This window comes from Pantherophis guttatus, chromosome 14 (genome assembly GCF_059756535.1).
Source record: "Pantherophis guttatus breed Tessera chromosome 14, ASM5975653v1, whole genome shotgun sequence".
NCBI lineage: Eukaryota > Metazoa > Chordata > Lepidosauria > Squamata > Colubridae > Pantherophis > Pantherophis guttatus.
The window spans coordinates 10,311,374-10,330,497 of NC_142076.1; positions in this window are offsets into that span (position 1 = coordinate 10,311,374).

Consider the following 19,124-nt stretch of genomic DNA (forward strand, 5'->3'; position numbering starts at 1 on the left):
TATGATAAACCAAAATGCTCTGATAATAAATACGAGTTGTTTCTAGCAAGAAACTTACTAACGGCGTGTGATGTAAATAGGCTAAGGGAGTGGCCAGTTATCCTCAAGCCTTACTCTCAAGGAGACCTCCTCCTCCTGAGTAGCCACTCCTGCCTTTTGGCAGCCTTGCGTGCTCGAGCATTGAGGAGAGGCTCCTGTCAGGTTTCGGTGTCGTCTCAAATAAATTGCATTTCCAAACAAATAGTCTTTGATGAAATCTTTCATTTATTAAGCACAACAATCTGTTCCCAACTATGTTGTAGCCAACACTGACTTCCTGATCCCAAACCTTCTCTTTCCGTTCCCCAATTCTCTGTGTCTCATTGGCCATCTTCCAAATCACTCTCCCGATATCTACTACTTCAGCTCTCAGGAATGTCCCCCCTCCCATCCCATCTCCTAGGGGATATTATCTTCAGAGAAAATAAGTAGGTGAAAAGTCAAGCGTCCTCTTGCCAACTGCCCCCTCTTCTCCTCCTTATGTCAGCACTGGAACGAATGTAGTTTGGAGTGCTGACAGCTCCTCCACTTCGCTCTCTCCACTTGAAGGAGCCTCTGGAGGTTCTGAAGGCCCAGGCTGAGTCTCTGCCTCTGGCACCACATCCTCTTCAGCCTCCTCACTGTCCGACGCGAGCGACGGCTGCGCCAGCTGCTGGCACAACACCACACCAGCCTCCTCGTCGTCGGGATCAGCCATGATGCGTGCAGGCCGCTGGCGGGCCACAACACCTCATCATCATCATCGCCTTTTAACAACCCATAATCCCTTGCATTGGGGTGGAGTCTGGGGCAACTGAATGGAGCGGAGTGTTTACTGGCCGGATGCCCTTCCTGTTGCCAATGCGGAGTTTTTTTCAGCAGATATATTCTCATTGTGCCCAGAGAGAGAAATATCTCTAACAGGGAAGACAATTAACCAGTGGAATAGCTTGCCTCCAGAAATCGTGGGTGCTCCATCACTGGAAGTTTTTAAGAAGAGTCTATACCAGTGGTGGTGAATCTTTTACTCACCGAGTGCCGAACAGGTCCGTGCTTTGTGCACTTTGCACGCGTGCGTGCCATCTGTGCTAACGTGCAGCTCCTCCCCCATGCAGTGCACATGCAACTGCACATCTGCATATGTGCACAGCTTTCGTGCGTGTTAGGAAATGGCTATTGCCTAACTGGTTGGGTTGGCAATATATAGTATATATAATATATATAATATATAAACCATCAATGCATGTTTGCAGTCAATATGTAATGTATAGCTTTAAGACTGTAATGCTGCATTGCATCATTCTATATTCTGATTGGCTAGCTCTGTAGCCAACGTACTTAAGAGGAAGCTTGAATCATGGCTTATTGTTCTTATTACATTATTATTGCTACCTCTGCTCCTCTCTGCCTGTTCTCTCTGCATGATCACTGCTTGATCATTCCTACTTGTTGTTTTCTACTGTTTTACTGATTGTTTTACTGCTGTACTTGTTCTTGTTTGCAACTCCAAAAAGAACTGTTTTATTGCATATGACTACAACTGGTAAGAAGACTTTGTTCTTGGAATATCCCTGGATTGACAATTTAACTAACTTTATCTGTGTATGACCTGGATTTTTTATTGGACTTTGCTTTGCTTTTTCCTAAAAGTAAAAGAATATCACAACTCAGTATGTCTGTGTATTGACAGTGCTTATTCACAATCACTCTCAGCCATTTTCTCATGTGCAGACCCTTGCTACTCAAGGGTTACTCTGTGCATATTCCTCAACTGTGCGTGCCCCCACCGTGCACTGCATGCGCAATTGCACCATCTGCGCATGCGTGTGATTTTCAATGTACGCATGCAAATGCCATCTGCGCATGCACACACTGCACACCAGTAGCCACGTGCGCATGCGCAAATGCACGTACATGCTCAGGAGAGTTCCAAAGACCAGCTGGGTCCCCTGAATTGCACACATGCACACTGGAGGCCCGAACACCAGCTGGGGCGCACACCATGCACAGCTGCAGGTGAGTTGGGCAACAGCTCATGTGCCCGGAAAAATGCCCCTGCCTGCCACTTCTGGCACGTGTGCCATAGGTTCGCCATCACGGGTTTAGACAGTCAACTTATCTGAAATTTTAGAGGACAGGTTCTCCTGCTTGAGCAGGGGGCTGGACTAGAAGACCTCCAAGGTCCCTTCCAGCTATAGTCTATTCTAGTCTGTTCTAATTTATTCAGGCAGGTAGTCAGATCCAGGCTGACTCCAAGGCACAAATTTCAAGTTCCATCATTGGATTAGCTGTGCAATGCTGCCCTCTGCTGTTTGAATTTGGCCCCGTGCGAAGGCGCAGGAACAGAATGCCAGTAGTCCTGATGAGTGACTACAGATGGCCCTCGACCTCGAAAAACATATTGCAATATTGAATAACTAAATAATGAAGGATTATAAATTGAACAAGCAAATAACAGAAGATTTTAATTTAGCATAAATGTTTGTGCTGTTATTAGAATTGTATAAGCTTGTTAAAAGTAATACATATGATTAATAATATGAGGGCCTTTGCACTCTGGTGCTGGAGAAGGCTCCTGCGAGGCCCTTGGACTGCAAGGGGATCCAACCGGTCAGTCCTAGAGGAGATCCACCCTGACTGCTCTTTAGAAGGCCAGATCCTGAAGAGGAAACTCAAATACTTGGGCCACCTAATGAGAAGGAAGGGCTCACTGGAGAAGAGCCTAATGCTGGGAACGATTGAGGGCAAAAGAAGAAGGGGACGGCGGAGAACGAGGTGGCTGGATGGAGTCCCTGAAGCAGTCGGCGTGAGCTTAAATGGACTCCGGGGGATGGTAGAGGACAGGAAGGCCTGGAGGAATGTTGTCCATGGGGTCGCGATGGGTGGGACCCAACTTCCTGACTTAATAATAACAACAACAAATTTGTATTAAAAGGTATGACACTTAGAATAGAGTGATTGGCATAGAAATGACATTGAAATACTGAACGATTAAAGAACAAAAGATTATAATTTAATAAAAACATGACTATTATTACGAGGATTATAGAAGCTTGTTAAATGAAACAAACACGATGAATACTATTTTATTTGTATTCAAAGTGTATGACACTCAGTTGCCACACTGTCCACGCATTGGTATGTTTGTAAAAAAATTAAAATAAAAAGCAAAAAAAAAAAAAGAGAGAGAGAGAGATAGCCCTCGACTTACAACAGTTCATTTAGTAACTTTTTGAAGTTACAATGGCACTGGAAAAAAGTGGCATAAGACGTTTTTCACACTTACAACCGTTTCAGCGTTCCCAAGGCCACCTGATCAAATCTGAATAGAATAGAATAGAATAGAATAGAATAGGAGTCATACATTATTAATCCTATTCTTCCCTAATTTCTAATTTTCCACTCATGTCCTTATTATTTGCCTATTTATTTATCTTGTATTTTCTGTCCTGCATTTTATGTTTTATTCGTTAGTGAGGTCTTCCCTCCCTGCCTATCGGAATCTCAGGCTTCATTTGTTGCCTTCACTTCCCTCGTTTAGTGCTCTGGCCTCTTGTTGGTTTTTCATGTTGGCTTCCGGCAGGCAAAATCAACGAGGGAAGCTAGATGCACTTAATGACCACACAACCCACTTAACAACTGCAGTGAGACTACCATACCTGCAATCCTCAGACCAGCCTTAGTGAATCACAGTGACCTGTCCATGTCTGGTCTAACTTCATCACCATTATCTTTTGCGGCTCTGGCAGGAGGGCCTTCAGGAGCCACCATGGTGGGACTTCCCTCGGATGTGATGTAAAATAGAGTAGAGTAGAGTAGAGTAGAGATAGAAGTAGAGATAGAAATAGGAATAGGAATAGGAATAGGAATAGGATAGAATAGAATAGAATAGAATAGAATAGAATAGAATAGAATAGAATAGAATAGAATAGAATAGAATAGAATAGAATAACAGAATTGGAAGGGACCTTGGAGGTCTTCTAGTCCAACCCTCTGCTTAGGCAGGAAACCCTACATCACTTCAGACAAATGGTTATCCAACCTCTACTTAAAAACTTCCAGTGTTGGAGCATTCACTCTGGAGGCAAGTTGTTCCCCTGATTAATTGTTTCTAACTGTCAGGAAATTTCTCCTTAGTTCTAGGTTGCTTCTCTCCTTGATGAGTTTCCACCCATTGCTTCTTGTCCTGCCCTCAGGTGCTTTGGAGAATAGCTTGACTCCCTCTTCTTTGGGGCAGCCCCTGAGATATTGGAACATTGCTATCATGTCTCCCCTGGTCCTTCTCTTCATCAAACTAGACATACCCAGTTCCTGCAACCGTTCTTCATATGTTTTAGCCTCCAGTCCCCTAATCCTCTTTGTTGCTCTTCTCTGCACTTTTTCTAGCGTCTCAACATCTTTTTTACATTGTGGCAACAAAAATTGAACTGGGCATGGTTAATCTAGTTGGGCATGGCTACTCTATTTCTCCAGCCAACAGTCCTGAATTAACAGTCTTGAATCAATCAAGATCAAGTGAGGTACTAGTCCCATCTTAGCATGAAAGGCAGCTGGCTGACTTGGGCCAATCACCAGGAGACAGTGAGTTCTAGTTCCAATTTAAGCATGAAAGCTAGTTGGCTGAGTTGGGCCAATCGCCAGGAGACCATGAGTTCTAGTCCCGCCTTAGCCATGAAAGCCGGCTGAGTGACTTTGGGCCAATGATCCTCTCTCTCAGCCCAACCCGCCTCACTGTTGTGGGGAAAATAAGAGGAGGAAGAAATCTTAGGCATGTTCACCACTTTGAATTATTTATTTAAACTATAAAAGCTGGATCAAAATTGAATAAATAAATTTCAGGCCAGCTGAGACTTGCAGCTGGGCTGGTGAGAAGAGTGCAAGAAATGCACTAGACCATAAATGCATCTGTAATGCTTTGACGCATGCAAGACCACAGGTCACACTTCCCAAAAGGGTTTTGGGGTTTTTTGCCTCTTCTCTGTGTTCATTGGACTGTTTGAGAGAGAGGGACCAGGTTGGACAGAACAGGTAACCTCTTTGTCTCCAAGCAGAATAACACACTTAGAAGGGACCTTGGAGGTCTTCTAGTCCATCCCCTGCTTAAGAAGGAGAGCTTACACCATTTCAGACCAATGGCTGTCCCATCTCTTCTTAAAAACCTCCACCCACAACTACTGCATCCAGTTTTGGTCACCACACTATTAAAAAGATGTTGAGACTCTAGAAACAGTGCAGAAAAGATGATTAAAGGGACTGGAGGCTAAAACATACGATGAACGGTTGCAGGAACTGGGCATGGACTTTAGAGTCCACTTGGCTTTAGAATGGTGCTGTCATTTTAAATGAGTTTAAACCTCAATTTAACTTTAACAGCTGTCTATTTATGGGCTTAAACAGGGAAGGTGTACAGATAGTCCTCTACCGCAATTGGGCCCAAATTTTTTGTTGCTATGTGAAACATTTGTTAAGTGAGTTTTGCCCCGTTTTATGACTTTTCTTGCCACAGCTGTTAAGTGAATCATTGCATTTGTCAAGTTGGTAATGTGGTTGTTAAGTGGATAGACAGAATTGACAGATTAAAAGAGTTGGAAGGGACCTTGTAGGTCATCTAGTCCAACCCCCCATCCAAGCAGGAGACCCTACACCATTTCTGACAGATGGCAGTCCAGTCTCTTCTTGAAAGCCTCCAGTGATGAAGCTCCCACAACTTCTGAAAGCGACTTCTGTTCCATGGGTTGATTGCTCTCACTGTCAGAAAGTTTCTCCTTATTTCTAGGTTGAATCTCTCCTTGGTCAGTTTCCATCCATTGTTCCTTGTCTGGCCTTCAGGGGCTTTGGAAAACAGCTTGACCCCCTCCTCTCTGGGGCAGCCCCTCAAATATTGGAAGACTGCTATCCTGTCTCCCCTGGTCCTTCTCTTCACTAGACGAGCCCTGCCCAGTTCCTGCAACCGTTCATCGTATGTTTTAGCCTCCAGGCCCCTCATCATCCTGGTTGCTCTTCTCTGCACTCTTTCTAGAGTCTCAACATCTTTTTTATAGTGTGGTGACCAAAACTTGATGTAGTATTCTAGCATCTGGCTTCCCCATGGATTTTGCTTGTCAGAATTTTGCAAAAGGGGATCACGGGACCTCTCCCCCACTTCCCTTCCCTTCCCTTCCCTTCCCTTCCCTTCTCTCTCATTCTCTTTCTCTCCCCCCCGCCCCCCTCACCTTATCATCTCCTTTCCCTTCTGCTACTTTCTCTCTTGCTCAACCAAATGAAGCTGCTTGGGCAGTCAAAAGGTAGTGGGTGAGAACAGTCAGCAGAAGTCTTCACTCACCCTCTGGCCCTAGCTCGTTCAGAACAGTCCTTGGTTGGTTCGAACAATGTCACTCCATGGCAACGGGAAAAATTGGGCACTGAGAAGAGAAAGACCTGAAGAGGGTTAGGTCATGCTTTACTGGAGATGAATAAACTTCAGGCTTGTCACTGGGTTGACGCTGACTCCTTTATTTCTGCTCCCGGTAACAGACAGAATAGCAGCTGGAAACATCTGTAGGATCAAAATCCTCACGACTAGCATCATTGAAGTAGAATCCAAGTAGTGTGAATTGCCCAGATGACAGAACGATAGAATTGGAAGGGACTTTGGAGGTCTTCTAGTCCGGGTGTCGGCAATCTGCGGCTCCGGAGCCACATGCAGCTCTTTCGGCTCTCTGCTGCGGCTCCCTGTCCCATCACTGGCTGGCCCAGCTCCTCGGCCTCCCCTCCCAGTCACTCCTCGCCTGGCTTGAGAAGGTAAGGGTGATGGCGGGGGATGGAGAAGCGGCCGGGGCTGCTGGCACCTCACTCTTGCTGGAGCTTCTTCCAGCCCTTGTTGGTGATGGGCGTGCCTCGGTTGCTTGGGGAGACGCACAACCTGCTCTCCGCTCCGAGAAACTGGCCCAACTCGGCCGCAACCGACGCTGGTCTCGCTAACACGAGGGCTGGTGGAGTGGGAATGGGATCAGGGAGGATGGGACGACGGACAGGGGGATGGGCCCGCAGCATCCAGCCGTGGCTTTAAGAAGCTCAGGTCAGTGGAAAAAGGGAGTTGGCCCCGCCGAATCTCACACACCCACCCCGGGCATCAGGCTCGGAGAAAGCCGGAGCGCCCTCGCCAAAGACGCTCTCTGTCCTCATGACCTGCTGGGTAGGCGTGGCTAGGGGGATCATGTGACTGGGTGGGGGTGAGTGATGAGGAGTTGGCCACGCCCACCCAGGTTTTGTGACTCCCGGTGTTTTTTTTTTCCCTGTGGGAAACGGGTCCAAATGTCTCTTTGAGTGTTTAAGGTTGCAGACCCCTGTTCTACTCCAACCACCCCTGCTCAATCAGGAGATCCTATACATTTCATTTCAGACCAATGGTTGCCCAATCTCTTCTTAGAAACCTCCAGTGATGGAGCACCCACAACTCCTGGGAAAATGGATTTCTCTTGAGTTCAAATTTTGTCCTTCTCTTTTCTCTCCAGCCTTAGAGAATTGTTGTGACGTAGGTTTACTGAGTCATTATAAAACACAATTAATCCCAAACAAACCTATTTTATTGTAAGAGCTGAGAATTACGTTCATTCCCAGCTGAGTCCCAATTAGTTGCAAAACAAGTCCTTCAGAAGAAGTCCTTCGGGATAATCACCAACCTTTATCTTCTTTTTTTTATTATTATTGAAAAGCTTTATAGGAAATACAAACATTTTCTCCCCCCCTTCCCCCCTCACACCCCATCCCTCCCCCCTTGCCCTCCCACCCATCCTTTCCCCCTCCCTCTTCCCCCCACCCCCCTCCCTAGACTTCCCAGAACAAGCACAGGGTATAGCATTCACAAACATAAAACTAAAATATGCTAACAAATTGTTGACTTCAGATTCTCTCTATGTCTTTAACTCCTCATAGTTCAAAACCCTATAAACATAAACTAAAGATTAAAAATGTTTCATTTATAAGCTATATGAATCTTCTTAGTCTGATACTTATTTTGAATATAGTCGATCCATCTTCTCCATTCCGATATGTATTTTTCGTTTGAATGGTCTTTAAGATATGATGAAATTTTTGCCATCTCCGCCAAATGCACGACTTTTAGTGTCCATTCCTCAATAGTAGGTGGATCTTCCTTCTTCCAATACTGTGCCACCAGTAACCTGGCAGCTGTTATTAAATTCAAAACCAACTTAGTCTCTATTACAGTACAATCCATAACTATTCCCAACAAAAAAACCTGTGGTGTAAATTTAATCTTTTTCTTCAAAATATTTTGAATAATCCACCATATTTTTATCCAAAAAGCCTTAATTTTTTTGCATGTCCACCATATATGAAAATACGTAGCATCTTCACACTCGCATCGCCAACACTTAGGTTGTAAGTTTGGATACATACAGGCTAGTTTGACCTTTATCTTCTTTGACACCCTGCCAAAGGCCTTACTTGGCAAAGTCCCACGGAGTTCAGAAACAAACAAGAGATGCCAACTGGAAACAAAGTTAGCAACGTTGCTTTCCTGCAAAAAGGCCCAAGTGCCTCTGTTTCTCTTTTAAGCCTTATGGGAAGGGCCAATCATCTCCTGGCCTTACTCCCGAGTCGTCCCTTTTGCTTTAGCTGCTCTTGCCTTCTGGCAGCTCTGCGCATGTGTGCACTAGGAACAGGCTCCTCCTGTTCCTCTGCCTCTCTGATGTCCGACTCTGGGGACTCTGGAGTCCACGCATCACTCCCAGATGGCCCTGGCCCCATCTCTGCCTCCGATGCAGAGCCCTCGCCCAGGCCTTCCCCAGACTCCAGGACTGGCCCATGTTCCTCCACAGCCTCCTCACTGTCCGAGTCCGCTGCCAGCTCTGCAGACTGCTGGCGGACCACAACAAGAATAATCAAAGCCAGGCCAGCCATATTCTGAAGTTTACTACAGGAAGAAGACGGAAGGAAAAAGGAAAGCATAAAACACATGTTTTCCTTCTTCCTTACCACCCATGAAAAGCATTTCTGGAAGCCACGAAGAACATTTTAATAGCAGATTACGAACTTGGAATATTGTCTCCAGTTTTGGTCGCCGTGTGATATAAAAAAGATGTTGAGACTCTGGAAAGTGTGCAGGGAAGAGCAACACGAATGATTAGCGGGCTGCAGGCTCAAACCTGCGAAGAACGGTTACAGGAATTGGGTATATTTAGTTTAATGAAAAGAAGGAGGAGTAGGAGTGTTATGATAGCAGTGTGTTCCAATATCTGATGGGCGCCTACAAAGAAGAGGGGGTGAGGTTTCAACTTATTTTCCAGGCAAGAAGAGAAACAATGGATGGAAACTAACCAAGGAGTGACGCACCCTAGAATTAAGGAGAAATTTCCTAACGGTGAGAGCAATCAACCAATGGAACAACTTGCCTTCAGAAGTTGTGGGAGCTTCATGAATGGAGGCTTTCCAAAAAGAGACTGCATAATCGTTTATCTGAAAGGGCCTCCTGCTGGAGCAGGGGGTTGGACTATATAGGGGTCACCAATCTTTCGGACCTCAGGGACCACTAAATTCATAATTTTAAATCCCGCGGACAACTAATATGATCTGCCTAATGGCCGCCTAGGTGGGCATGGCTAGGTGGTCATGTGATTGGTTGGGCGTGGCCAACTCGATGTCACTCATGTCAAGGGGCGCCTCACCAGCTTCTACTCGCCCCTCCCCTCCCAGCTACTCCTCGCCTCCTCGCCCAGGCTCCTTAAGACCCCAACAGGAAGCAGCTGTTGGAGCTAAGCAGCCACCATGAGAAAGAGTTGGCAAAATAGCTCAGTTCAAATTGGATCTGAGCGAGAAGAAGGCTCACCAGAAGCACCTTCACTGAGGACTACAAGCATAGGCTTTCCAAGCAGAGGGAAGACCTGTGGGAGTGCAAGGCCAGGTACCAGTGTCTGGAGGCTCAGTGGGCTGAGATGATCAGCCAGTTCCAGACCATGAGGCAGTCCCACTGGAACGAGGCCCTCCAGCTCTTCACCACCAGCGGCGCTTCCTTCCAGCCTTCGCCCAAATCCCTGTACCAGGAGGCTGAAGCAGACCCCGAGTCAGAATTTCTTCCCCACTCTGACCCACACAAAAAGACCCCGAAGGGGGAGACTCTCTGCAGCAACACAAACATTCATTGCACGTATCCGGCCCAGGGGCCGTAGTTTGAGAACCCCTAATTTAGTGCAATATAAAAAATGCAAATAATTTTTCTGCAGACCACCAAAATTTTCTACAGACCACCAGTGGTCCACGGAGCACCAATTGGTGACCGCCGGACTAGAAGACCTGCAAGGTCCCTTCTCACTCTATTATTCGATGTTCTCTCTTCTACGCTGTTTCCCTGAAAATAAGACATCCTCTGATAATAAGCCCAATCGAGCTTTTGAGCGCATGCTAAAATAAGCCTCCCCCCGAAAATAAGCCCTCCCTGAAAATATTTAAACGCAGAGCTGGAAATCAGGTAAGATGGCAAGAGGAGCCCCATCTTGCTCCATGCGCCCCAAAATAATAAGACCTCCCCGAAAATAAGGCCAAGTGCTGATTTCGGGGTTCAAAAAAATATAAGTCAGGTTCTTATTTTCGGGGAAAGACGGTAACACGGCAAGACCTAGCTACCTACTTCAGCTCCCGTCCTTCGGAAACCACATCTTCTCTCTCTCATTGTGTCTGTGTGCATACGGGCCAGTCAGAGCGAAATAATATTAATCCAATAAGAACTAGCCAAGACAACAAGTCAAAAGTTCAACTGCCAGATTCCCCCAGCCAATTTAGCAATAGGAAAAAAGAAACAGGCAATAAAAAGGAGAGGAAATCTGAGCCAAATAAGCTCGTTAACTGACAAGGATCTTGCCAAAATACAGCTATGGATCCCACCCACCCAACGGAGTGCAGAATGGGAAGGGGTAAAAACACATGGCTTGCAAACTTTCCCGAGAGAAATATTTATTTAAACCCAACCCTGAACCACTGACACTTTGGCAAAAAAATCCTTTTAGGGCCAAAGAGGTTGTGCCAAATTGAGCTGAAACAGAACGGGTTTGCTCTGATAATTGAATGGATGGAAGGAGAGGAGGAATAAGGAAGCTTCTGGCCCCGGTTGGTGAGTTTTCATGCTGGTTGGGGAATTCTGGGAATTGAAGTCCACATCAGGTGTGAAATGCTACCGGTTCGGACTGGTTCAGCGGAACCGGTAGTGGTGGCAGCACGTGGTTTGAAGAACCAATAGCAACGGCACCGCGAGGCTCCGCCCATCCGTCCAGACGTCGTTACTTCCTGGTTGTAACCAGGAAGTAACCTGTTTTTGACCCTCTGCGCATGCTCAGAGGGTCCAAGCGGGCATATGACACATACACACACGCAACCGAAGTGAGTGTGCATGCGCGGAGCGCGCACTTCCAAACTGGTAGGGAACGTAAGTAGATTTTACCCCTGGTCCACATGTCTTAAAAGCATGCTGACTAGGGAATTCTGGGAATTGAAGTCTACACATCTTAAAGGTATGCTGGCTGGGATATGTAGAAGTTGAAGTCCACACATTTTAAAGCACATGGGCTGGGGAATTCTGGGAGTCGAAGTCCACATATCTTAAAGGGATGCTGGCTAGGGAATTCTGGGAGTTGAAGTCCACATATCTTAAAGGTATGCTGGCTGGGATATGTAGAAGTTGAAGTCCACACATTTTAAAGCACATGGGCTGGGGAATTCTGGGAGTTGAAGTCCACATATCTTAAAGGGAAGCTGGCTGGGGAATTCTGGGAGTCGAAGTCCACATGTCTTAAAAGCACATGGGCTGGGGAATTCTGGAAGTGGAAATCCACATATCTTAAAGGGATGCTGAACTAGGGAATTCTGGGAATTGATGTCTACACATCTTAAAGGTATGCTGGCTGGGGAATTCTGGAAGTGTAAGTCCACATGTCTTAAAGATATGCTGGCTGGGGAATTCTGGGAGTTGAAGTCCACACACTTTAAAGTTGCCAAGGTTGAGAAACATCACTTTAACAGAGAAACATAACAGGTTGTAAGGAATGAGCAAAGTCTGCAGGGTATGAAAATCTGTGCCACAGACACAGATGCTCTGGTTGATATACCAAACAATGTGCTCCAGAGGGCAAACTTTTACTATACTTCATATTTATCTCCATCCAGTATTTTATGAAGAAAACTTTCCAGAGCACTGGAGATGTTCTCTTCGCAAACAAGAAGAGGCAAACCGTAGAAAAGAACACAGATCAGGAGAAAAGCTGTACTCCTTTTTCACCTAAACCTTTTCTCAAAGAGGGGACAGATCCAGCCGTCTTAGAAATGCCCTTCTCTGCCCAGAAAAAGCAAGACCACGTCAGACCAAATTAAAATTCCAGCAGCGCAGAGAAACCCGTTTGAGCTGGCTGGGCAACCACCCACCCAACTCAATTTTCCCAATTCCTGGCAGAATGCAGAACCGTCATTCGGCTCCATCCCTTACTTCATCCCTCAGCAATGCCTTGCCAGAATGAAGATGTGTTGGCTGCGAGAAAGAGAGAGACTGGGAGGGTAGGAGCTGGGGGGTGGGGGGTGGCTGAGAGCTTGTTTTTCCCAGGCTCATTGGAATTCATAAATTTAACGCGGGGAGCTGGGTGGAAGTCAGCAAACAAAAGAAAGAAAGCTGGCAAGCAAAGCCCGAAAGACTGGCTTACTGTAAGGAAGGACGTGAAGGCTTCAAAGTGATTAAGCCAGCGCTTGAGGTGCAAAGAAATCCATGTTTCGGAAGCTTTTGACAGAAGGAAAGAGGCTGGCCGGCCTCCAGGTTTCTCGGATGGACAAAAGGAGAAAGGGTAGGCCGCGAAAGATTCGGTTTCTCGGCCACACAGCTCTTCAGAGGACCGCATGCCACAGCTAACCCCAGTTCATGAGCCAGCTCACAGAAGTAGGGAGGGCGAGCAAGCTCTGTGCTGAAAAAAAAAAACAACCCTCACTGACCACCAGAGGGCAGCAAAGAGACATGGAACCCTTTGCTGCCCTCTGGTGATCATTTACAGTTCTGCAGGCCTGATTTACATCTGGTAAAAAAGGTCATACAATTGGTTCCACTCACTTAATAACCTCCTTGCTTATCAATAGAAATTCTGGTCTCAGTAGTGGTTGTAAATTGAGGACAACCTATATACCAGTTCAGAATTCTTTCTACTTCCACTGCTGAATTGGTGAAAGGGAAGGTGAATGTATGAATTATGGACATTACTCCCCACCCTAGGACCTGCTCATGTGATTCAGGTTGCCAACTTTTTCTTTTTTGTAGATTCTGGAGAAAGCAATTATGTTGGGAAGATGTCTATGGAGATTCTCAGTCATCCAGGTCATGGTTGTCCCAGAGGTGCTTTTTTTCAAGAGGCAACTGGACTTTATGTTTTTTTCTGGGAAGACATTTCGCTTCTCATCCAAGAAGCAAAAGAGAGCCAAAAAAGCTTCTTGGATGAGAAGCGAAACATCTTCAAAGAAAAACCAGAAAGTCCAGTTGCCTCTTGAAAAAAAGCATGTGGTATAAGTTGGGAAGAGTTGAGAAGAGTTGAGAAGAGAAGAGAAAATAGAGAGTAGAGTAGAAGAATAGAATAGAATAGAATAGAATAGAATAGAATAGAATAGAATAGAATAGAATAGAATAGAATAGAATAGAATAGAATAGAATAGAACAGAACAGAACAGAACAGAACACAAGAGAACACAACAGAAGGAGAGGAGAGGAGAGGAGAGAAGAGAAAATAGAGAGTAGAGTAGAAGAATAGAATAGAATAGAATAGAATAGAATAGAATAGAATAGAATAGAATAGAATAGAATAGAATAGAATAGAACAGAACACAAGAGAACACAAGAGAACACAAGAGAACACAAGAGAACACAACAGAAGGAGAGGAGAGGAGAGGAGAGAAGAGAAAATAGAGAGTAGAGTAGAAGAATTAGAATAGAATGGAATGGAATGGAATGGAATAGAATTCAATTCTTTGATGGCCAAGTGTGATTGACAAGGAATTTGTCTTTGGTGCATATGCTCTCAGTGTACATAAAAGAAAAGATACGTTCATCAAGAATTATAAGGTACAACACTTAATCATAGTCATATGGTACAAATAAGCAATCAAATCATACTAGGAAACAATCAATATAAATTGTAAGGATACAAGCAACAAAGTTACAGTTATGCAGTCATAAGTGGGAGGAGATGGGTGGTGGGAATGATGAGAAGATTAATAGTAGTGCAGACAGTGAATAGTTCGACAGTGTTGAGGGAATTATTTGTTTAGCAGAGAGATGGCGTTTGGGGAAAAAACTGTCCTTGTGTCTAGTTGTTCTGGTGTGCAGTGCTCTATAGCATCGTTTTGAGGGTAGGAGTTGAAACCATTTATGTCCAGGATGCGAGGGGTCTGCAAAGGGGTTCAAGGAAATCAAACTATCAAAGAACACGGTGGCTGGACACCATCAAAGCTGTCACCAGACAGAGCACCAAACAATTCAAAAGAGTAGGGCAACGTCGGAAGATGTGGAGAGACCTGGACCATAGAATCAAGAGTCGGACACAACGGATAAGAACATCATCACCAAATCCTACTCGGTGGATGCTATTGCATTAAGTGAAAAGGTTGATCTTCATGTTGCAGAGTATAAACTTTTCTCATTTTTGGAGGCAGTGGTTTTTTCCCCCTTCTTCCTTCCTTCTTCTTTCTTTGTTCATCAACTTCTCTCCCTGCCTACCTTCTTTCCATGGGACTCACACCCTGGAAAGGGCAAACATCTGTAAATGCTTTTTAATGCATAATGATCCTGCCTTCTTAATGGTCTTCTAATGCAACTAACAAGCAAAGCACACTACTGTGAAAATTTGGCAGATGCAGCCCCGAGGGGCAGCGAAAGGAATGGAGGAGCAAAGAGAAAGGGGCTCCCCATGGATATTTCCAGCCCCATCATGAAGATGGGGCTTTGATGTTAGACAGGCTTAAAGACAGCCAATGGGGAGTGGGGAATCCTTTTTTTAGCTCATGTGCCCCTCACCCCGTGACCCCTGTGACTTTTGCCCTGTGACAACCCCCCCCCCCCCGAGCATTGAACGCTGAGATGATGAGGATCATGAAAGGGAACTGAAGGAAACCACAGAAGGAGAGATCCATGGGCCTCCTTTGGCCGTTCTGTCCTGAAGCTGAATGCTTATCGCTGGTGTGACTTCTCAGTGGAGATGAGATGATGGAGCCCAAGGTCCGTAGAGTGTGGTGGGATTCAGCCGGTTCGGGCAAATCGGTAGTTAAATTGCTGGCTGGCCCCACCCCTTCCAAGAGTCCCCCCTATGCCCCATTTTGGCTCCTAGGTAAGTGCAGGGAGGCCTCCCAGGCCCAAAATGGGGAAGGGGGGTGCAGCGCCCTCCCCACAGCCTATTTTCGCTCCCAGGAAGGCTAGGCCCAAAAAGGGGCGCAGGGGATGGCACATTCCCCCCCTGCCGCTGTGGCCCGTTTTTGCTCCCAGGGGGGTGCAGGAGGCCGAGTGCTGCCTGGCACATACCCCTGGCCACGCCCACCATGGCCACACCCACCCAGCCAGTCATGAGGGCAGAGAACCGGTTGTTAAATTATTTGAATCCCACCACTGTCCGTAGACAACATAGACAGCATAAAAACACACCTGGAATACTGCATCCAGGTTTGGTCACCCCAATACGAAAAAGATGTTGAGACTTTGGAAAGAGTGCAGAGAAGACCAAAGACGATTAGGGAGCCTGGAGGCTAAATCATATGAAGGACAGCTGCAGGAATTGGGTGTGTCTAGTCTAGAGAAGAGAAGAGAAGAAAGAGAAGAGAAGGGAAGGGAAGGGAAGGGAAGGGAAGGGAAGGGAAGGGAAGGGAAGGGAAGAGAAGAGAAGAGAAGAGAAGAGAAGAGAAGAGAAGAGAAGAGAAGAGAAGAGAAGAGAAGAGAAGGACCAAGTGAGCCATGATAGCGTCTTCCAATATTTGAAGGGCTGACACAATGAAGAGGAGATCAAGCTATTCTCCAAAGCACCTGAAGGCCAGACAAGGAATAATGGATGGAAACTGATCAAGGAGAGATTCAACCTGGAACTTTCCTGACAGTGAGAGCAATCAACCGATGGAACAGAAGTTGCCTTCAGGAGTTGTGGGAGCTTCATCATTGGAAGCTTTTAAGAAGAGACTGGATTGCCATCTGTCAGAAATGGCGTAGGGTCTTCTGCTCAAGCAGGGGGTTGGACTAGATGACTTACGAGGTCCCTTCCAACTCTGTTAATCTGTTATAGTTATTAACTGCCAGAGAGGCAGGGTGAGGGCAGGACGATAAGCAATGGATGGAAAGTAATCAAGGAGAGAAGCAACCTAGAATTAAACTTCCTAACAGTGAGAACAATTAAACAGTGGAACAGCTTGCCTTCAGAAATTGTGAGTGCTTCATCACTGGAGGCTTTTAAGAAGAGATTGGACAACCGTTTGTCTGACATGGCATAGGGTCTCCTGCTTGAGCAAGGGGTTGGACTAGAAGACCTCCAAGGTCCATTCCAACTCTGTTAGAACACCCCCCCAACTTTAGTACGCACCCTAGAAAACCCTTCTAAGACACTTATCATGATGTGCCTGTAGGTTCCTCGGTGGACAATTCCTGATTAGCTCTGTAATGTCTTAGATGTTCTACAAAGGAGTGTGTTTACCTTGGCCCAAGCTAAAGCTGATCTTCAACTCCAGCCGTTCCAGATGTGCTCAAACCTGGCTCGTGAAGATTTGCAATGTCGGTGAAAAGGGCAGGCCCAACCAAGCAGCCCTCCCTCCCTCATTGTGACCCATCAGATTTATGAGCGTGGAAGGAGCAACAATGAAGGACTGGATTCCGGGTGGCCTTTCATTCCCAGCATCCTGTCTCAACCCCTTGAGCGTCCTGCAGAAACCCTGTTTCTTTCTCCTCGTTCTGGAGCCCTGATTGATGGAGGAAGCATCGTCGGCCCTCCGAATTTCTCCATTCTGCCGTTTCCCTCTTTCCCTCCTGCCTTCCCTTTCGCCTCCGTTTTCCGGGGTCTTGTGCTCCCGCTCACAAACCACGTTGGACCCTTGCCCTTCGAAAGCATCTAAAGCAGTGGTGAAATCTGAACCGGTTTACTACCGGTTTGCTGGCTGTGCATGCCAGTGGTGAAATCTAAAATTTGTTACCACCGGTTCTGTGGGCGTGGCTTGGTGGGGAGTAATGTGACTGGGTGAGCATGGCCAACTTTTTTTTTAACTTTTAAAACCAATTTTTCTACAACCTCTTCCGCAAAGAGGTTGTAAAAAAATGCTTTTAAAGACCTCTGAGGATCCCAGCTGAGTTGCCTGATCGGCAGAGGCTTTTTTTCTTTTAAAAGCCTCTGCCAATCAGGCAACTCAGCTGGGATCCTCAGAGGTTTTTAAAAGCATTTTTTTCCCCCTGCAACCTTCTGGGCCGAAGAGGTTGCAGAAAAAATGCTTTTAGAAGCCTCTGACGATCCCAGCTGAGCCATGGGATCATCAGAGGCTTTTTTTTTTAACTTTTAAAAGCATTTTTTTGGCCGAAGAGGTTGTAGAAAAAATGCTTTTAAAAATACAAAAAAAAGCCTCTGATGATTGCACGGCTCAGCTGGGCATGGGGGGGTGGCAGGGATTTTTGCTACCGGTTCTCCGAACCACAAGCCGCCATCGCTACCAGATCAGGCGATCTGGTCCGAATCAGGAACATTTCACCCTGGTGCATGCGCAGTGCGCATCATGCACCAAATGCGAGGTGTGCATGCACGCATAATCTGTGGCGCACGATCTTTTTTTTCCTACTTTTAAAAGCATTTTTTTTCAACCTATGTTGTTTAAAAAAATGCTTTTAAAAGTAAAAAAAAAAGGCTCTTATATCGCGCCACTCAGCTGGGATGGTTAGAGCCTTTGTTTTGCCTTTAAAAAGCATTTTTTAAAAGAAGTGGCAAGCGAGGGACCAGGCGATTGGGTGGGCATGGGCAGGGGGAGGGCCAGGGATTTTTGCTACCGAACCACCTGCCGCCATCGCTATCAGATTGGCCAATCTGGTCCGAACCGGGAGCATTTCACCCCTGATTTGAACTCAAAACAAATGCTCCAACAATGGAAGCTTTTAAGAAGAGATTGGAAAACCATTTGTCTGAAAGGGTATAGGGCCGTGGTGGCGAACCTATGGAACATGTGCCACAGGTGGCACGCGGAGCCATATCGGTGGGCACGCGAGTGTTGTCCTAGCTCATCTCCGACACATGCATCTGATTTTCGGGCCTTCCGGGCTCACCGGAAGTCAGCAAACGGGCCGTTTCCGGCCTCCGTGGGGGAGGGGAAGGCCCGTTTTCACCCTCCCCAGGCTCCTAGAAAGCCTCTGGAGCCCAGGGAGGGTGAAAAACAGACCTACTGGGCCCACCGTGCCATCGTGTGCCAAAAGTGGGGGGAGTGTGGGGGGTTTGCATGCCTGTGTGGGGGGCAGGGTGCATTGAATTATGGGTATTGGCCCACTCTCACACAACCATCTCACCTCCCCCCGCTATTGGCAGGCGACGGCAAAAAGGTTAGCCATCACTGGTATAGGGCTTCCTGCCTAAGCAGGGGGTTGGACTAGAAGACCTCCAAGGTCCCTTCCAACTCTGTTATTCTAACCAATTCTAAAACCTGTACCGCTTGTACACAGAGTGGACAGTGGACAGAGTACTACATTCCTCGCCCTTCTCCGTAACACTTTCTGACTGAAAAGTTTGTTCTTCTTTTGACATTTCCACTCAGGGGACCAGCAAAGGTTAATCCTCACGGCTGCTATTTGCGTTGTATTTGTTTTGTGGGTGTTGTGTTTTTTTTTTTTTTTATTGTTCTGATGTTTTTTTTAAAAAAATGGTTTTGATTGTTTTATAAAATTTTAAGAATGGTCAGCCGCCCGGAGTCCCTTGGTTGAGTTGGGCAGTCATGGAAATCGAAAAACAAACAAACAAATAAAGGCATTGGAAGGATCTGTTTTGTTTTGATTTTGCTTTCTGGCTTGAATATGGACCGCTAAGGAACACAACTCATTATAAATTAATATTGATCAAAGATCAAAAGCCTCTTCCTCAGTAGCAACCAAT